Here is a 6,005-nt window from a genome sequence, read left to right as displayed (position 1 = left end):
ACGGAGTGTGCTTCAACTAGATGTTGTTATTCGACTTTTATATCAATAAGCAAAGCTTAATGGAATTCTCACTAGGCTGATGTAACCATTGCTACTTAATATCACACTTTTCTAAGGCTGGTCATGAGTCGTTGAGCAGGCAAAAAAGTAAGACGTGTGGCATAGTCCGCAGTCAGAAAGCCTCGAAGCCCTAAGAATTTCATCACCGATAATCGCATTTCCTAAAGCTGATTTGTTCGCATCCTAACGCAATTCGTTCGCATCCTAACGCCACTCGTCGGCAACCTAAAGCTGACTTTTTCGCATCCTAACTCAACTCGTTCGCATCCTAACCCGACTCGACTGAATCCTGACATTGACTTCTTCGCATCCCCACTCTGATTTGCTCGCATCCTAACGCTGATTCGTCCACAGCCTAAAGCTAACTTGTTCGCATCCTAACGCTGACTTGTTCGCATCCTAACAGAACTCGTTCGCAATCTAATGCGACTCGCCCGCATCCTAATGTTGACTTGTTCGCATCCTAACTCAACTCGTTCGCATTCCAATGTGACTCGTCTGCGTCCTGACGCAGACTTGTTCGCATCCTATCGCGACTTCTTTGCATCCTAACGCTGATTCGTGCGCATCCTAATGGGACTTGTTAACATCCAAACGCTGATTCGCGCGCTTCTTAACTCGACTCATCTGCATCCTATCTCTCGTTCGTTCACATGCTAACGCTGACTTGTTCGCATCCAAACACTGATTCGTTCGCATCCTCCTTTGCGTCCTAACGCTAATTCGTTCTCACCTTAACATGGATCGACCGTATCCTGACGCTGTCTTATTCGCATCCACGCTGATTTGTACGCAATCTAATGCGACTTGTTTGTTCCAAACGCTGATTCGTTCGCATCCAAACTCGACTCGTTAGCATTCTAACCCTGATTCGATCACATCCTAACGCTAACTTGTTCGCATCCAAACAGTAATTCGTTTGCTTCCTAATGCTGAATTGTGAGCACCGTAACGCGACTTCTTTGCATCCTAACGCTTATTCGTTCTCAAACTTACAGTACTCGTCCGCATCCTGAGGCTGACTTATTGGCATCTACACTATCTTACACACCCTTCTCCCCTAGCTCTGCTCTTATATTTTCAGACTCTCGCCAAGTCAGCGGTGATACCAAAGGTGGTCGCATAAACCAAATCTAAGCCCCCCGGATAAGATCACTATCAGAAAATCGCCAATTACTAAACAATTCGAATACTAGCCGAATCCTTAACCGCCAGAAAGCATAAAATCCCGACACGTCCGAAAAACGAAAAAAAGTTACCGAATATTAAAACTACCCGACTGAGTGGCTTAATTCCCTAGAACAGACACCTACCGACTTAAAGCGCGTCGCTGACTGGCACCTTCCAATACTCTACAATAAAGAGCTAAGAACATCGTTTTGAAGTTCAATTACTGAAGTATTTTAGGAAAAAGCCTGTGTTGTGTACCCTTAAAGAGGTTTATAAGAGTGCTTTAATGTAAGGTTTGTGGGTCCTTAAAGGTGAAATAAATTGAAGGCAGAGGTTAGCGTGTCCGACTACGACGCTGAACGCCTGTTTGAATCCTGGCGAGACCATCAGGGAAAAAATTTTCTGCTGTGGTTTGATCCTTCCAATTGTGGCAACATTTGCATCTAAATGCTGACATATTCGCATCCTAACGCAACTCGTTCGCATACTATCGAGACTCGTCAAACATTGATTTTTCCCCCTCCTAACACGGCTCGATTGCGTCCTAACGCTGACTTGTTTGCACCCTAACGCTGATTCGTTCGCATCCTAACGCTGATTCGTACGCATCCTAATGCGACTCGATTAACTCGACTCGTCTGCATTCCAACTCGACTCGGCTGTATCCTCTCTCTCGTTCTTTCACATGCTAACGCTGACATGTTCGCATCCAAACACTGATTCGTTCGCATCCTAACGTTGAATTCTGCGCACCGTAACGTGACTCCTTTGCGTCCTAACACTAATTCGTTCTCAACTTAACATGGTTCGACCGCATCCTGACGCTGTCTTATTCGCATCCACGCTGATTTGTACGCATCCTGATGCGACTTGTTTGTTCCAAACGCTGATTCGTTCGCATCCAAACTCGACTCGTCTGCATCCTAACCCTGATTCGATCACATAACTAACGCTGACTTGTTCGCATCCAAACAGTAATTCGTTCGTATCCTAATGCTGAATTGTGTGCACCGTAACGCGACTTCTTTGCATCCTAACGCTTATTCGTTCTCAACCTTACAATACTCGTCCGCATCCTGAGGCTGACTTATTGGCATCTACACTATCTTACACACCCTTCTCCCCTAGCTCTGCTCTTATATTTTCAGACTCTCGCCAAGTCAGCGGTGATACCAAAGGTGGTCGCATAAACCAAATCTAAGCCCCCCGGATAAGATCACTATCAGAAAATCGCCAATTACTAGACAATTCGAATACTAGCCGAATCCTTAACCGCCAGAAAGCTTAAAATCCCGACACGTCCGAAAAACGAAGAAATTTTCCGAATACCAAATCTACCGGACTGAGGCACACGCTAAGCTTTAGGAAACCTGAATCACGGAAAATGCGGCGTTTACGTTCGCTGTTTAGAAATTTCCTATTTTTTCGAGGTCTGGACAAAAAACGTGAATTTTGGATTTTGTCAATTCACCACGGTTAAGGCTCTTTTTCACTTCTAACTTTTATTTTCTTTTTATCGCCTTTATATACTTCCTAGCCGAACCGGGCCCATTACGCAGCGCTTTCTTTAAAGCTTTTATACCTTTTACTTGAGACTTATTGCAATGGTCGATACATAAGTCCTGTTTTGGTATAGTTGTTGGTATGATGGGGTCGATTCGCACCGAATGTGGATACCGAATTCGTGTTATTGAAGCGCAGAGGTAAGCAAGTCCGCCAAAGATGCTAAACGCCTTGGTTCAAACCCTGACGAGAACATTGCAAAAATTTTAAGAGGTGGTTATTCCCTCCTAATGTTTGCGACGTGTGTGAGGTGCTATGTCATACATAGAAGTTTGTTTGGTTTTGAGGTAAGGGAGTGCGCCCCCTTCCGATATCGAAAAATTGGTCGGCCCAATTTGTATGTCCTATTCCTCCTTCCTAACCATATTCGTAATCTGCTCCCGAAAACCTTTCATTTAAGTCCCATATTGGCATGATGGTCCAATAAACCTATTTTAGGGGATTTTGGGGTTGGGGCGGCCCTCCAGTTACTTGGATCCAATTTTAATATGAAATTACTGCACTACTCCTGAATACCTTTCATTTGAGTCCCAGTTGGTCCACTTTTGTTTTTGGGTCGTACTTTTGTGGTAAGGGGGAGGGTCCGCTCCCCTTCCGACATCAAAAAATTACTTAGCCTATGTTTCTTTCCAGGCCAACCTTCACAATCTGTGACAAGGTAATTGGTTCAGCCGTTTTTGAGTCCATACGGAACAAACCGACAAACAAACACAAATTGATTTTTATACCCTACACCACCAGTGTGGTACAGGGTATTACAAGTTTGTGCATTTGTTTGCAACGCTAAGAAGGAGAAGAGTTAGACCCATTGATAAGTATACCGATCGATTCAGAATCACTTTCTGATACGATTTAGCCCAGTCCGTCCTTCGGTCTGTGAGTCCATATATATTCTTGTTATCGATATACAGGTCATATTTGTTGTCCAATCGTCACGAAATTTTGCACATGCCACTTTTTTGGTCCAAGAACAAATGCTATTGATTTTGGTAAAAATCGGTTCAGATTTGGATGTAGCTCCCATATAAAGGAATAGTCCGATTTGCACTTAAATGGCCGTAGAAACTACAATTTTCAACCGATGTTCACAAAATTTAACACAGATTATTTTGTTACTGATCTCAACATATCTGCAAGATTTCATCAAAATCGGTTCAGATTTAGATATAACTCCCATATATATGTATCGCCTGATTTGCACTTAAATGGCAGTGGTAACTACAATTTTCAACCGATGTGCAATAAATTTGACACAGATTGTTTTGTTACTGATACCAACATAACTGCAAGATTTCATCAAAATCGGTTCGAATTTGGATATAACTCCCATATATATGTATCGCCTGATTTGCACTTAAATGGCAGTGGTGACTACAATTTTCAACCGATCTGTACAAAACTTGGCATGGATTGTTTTGTTACTGATCTTAATATATCTGCAAAATTTCATCAAAATCGGTTCAGATTTGGATATCGCCCGATTTGCACTTTAATGGCCGTAATTACTACAATTTGCAAACGATCAACACAAATTTCGGCACGGATTGTTTTGTTACTGATCTTAACATATCTGCAATATTTCATCAATATCGGTTCAGATTTGGATATAGGTTCCATATACATGTATCTCCCACTGAACCCAATCTTAAAGTGACTTGTAGACACAAAGGCGGTGTCTACAGTTCTTCATGCTTTGAAAGTCCGAGTACTTTGCGTATTTCTATCCCCAGAAAGCAAGATAATTGCCCAAATAATTGGACCTACTTCTGCAAGCAGTGCGATGCATAGTTTACCTAAAGCTTCATCAGCCTATGAATAACTGTAGACACCGCCTTTGTGTCTACAGGTCACCTTAAGATTGGCTTCATCTCCCAAAGATAGCAACAGGAAGGCATCATATTTTCTCGAGTTACTGGCCTAGGAACAATTGTTCGAGTACTTCCGTGCTCAATAAAATCTAATCTATCTCTGGGATAACATCAAGCAACGCAATACAGGTGCCATAGAGGAAAATCCTAATCTTTTCACTATGGTAACTCTTTTTTTTGCATAAAATGCCCTCTATAGGATTATGAATCATTGTAGGCCAATTTCTGCAGATTCTTAATTAAAATTTGGTTTACAACAGTTTTTTGTGGCAATTTCACTTACAACTCATTCATGAGTTCACCTTTCTTTCATATTTTAACGCCATCCCATGTGAGTTTGAGACCAATTTATCTAATTAAAAATTTTCTGGGCGGCATTAAAACGAAACGCAGGTTAAAAAAAATGGTTTTCATGGTTTGCATGGTCTTTGCGTTATAATCATGAATAGCATAATTTTGAATTCAACACATTTCAGCAATGCCATTGCAATTCTGTGTGAGTTAAGTTCGCTGAAGCATAAAAAAAAACAACAACCCAAAGCAAATCTCAGTATGTAGTGAAGTGGCCGGGGGAAGAGGAGAAACATCTCTTGCAAGCATGGAATTTCTGTCTCTAATTAACAATTTTAACCCCAAAAAGATGTGAATGTAAAACGAGTTAATTTTCCTCAACTTACATTGAGAATTGAGTCAAGCTCGGATTGCCTGAAGGCATATTTGCATACAAAGTTGTGAATAAAATTATGTTGAGTAGATTAGTAGTTTGAATTGTAACGACGACGCAACGATGACGACGATGAATTGCAATGTTAAGTGCATTGCATTGCAGTGCACATCTAAGATTTGTTCTCAACGAAAATATGCAGCAAGAACGACTTGGGCAAAGTGCTACAAAGGCTAGAAATATCTAAATCTGAAAGAGATTTTCTGTGAAGATAAAAGTTGAATATAATTAACTCTAAAGACAAAATTTCTGTATTTAAAACAAACAGCTGTTATAAGAGAAAGTCGACTCAATTTTTATTCCGTTCAACTATTTTAATACCTTTGGAAGATTATTGACGATATCAATCCATATATCGAGGAATAAATAAAAAATAAAATTTCAAACAAGAAGCATTTGTTTGTCTTTTAATTGTGGATATACAGCCAAACTAATTTGAAAAAATAAAAAAAATATAAAATGTTGTCTTTATTAAATTTTATTTCAATTTTATCTTAAGAGAAATGATTTTCATTGATTTCTTTAGCAAACTTCATTATCTCTAAGAAATTTCCATCATTTTTGTCAAAATTCTATTTCATAAATTTTATGATATTATATTTTTCCATCCAATTTAATAG

The 6,005-nt window shown here is 40.2% G+C and overlaps 1 protein-coding gene across 4 annotated transcripts in view; it reads right to left on the bottom strand.

The window, feature by feature from the left end:
• LOC106082913 (AF4/FMR2 family member lilli) overlaps positions 1-6,005 on the bottom strand; it is a 304,474-nt gene that overhangs the window by 229,636 nt on the left and 68,833 nt on the right. The gene's annotated exons all lie outside the window — the stretch shown is intronic.

Source organism: Stomoxys calcitrans, chromosome 4 (genome assembly GCF_963082655.1).
Source record: "Stomoxys calcitrans chromosome 4, idStoCalc2.1, whole genome shotgun sequence".
NCBI classification, from domain to species: domain Eukaryota; kingdom Metazoa; phylum Arthropoda; class Insecta; order Diptera; family Muscidae; genus Stomoxys; species Stomoxys calcitrans.
The sequence above is the reverse complement of the archived record's forward strand: the minus strand, read 5'-3'. Positions and strand labels throughout refer to the sequence as shown.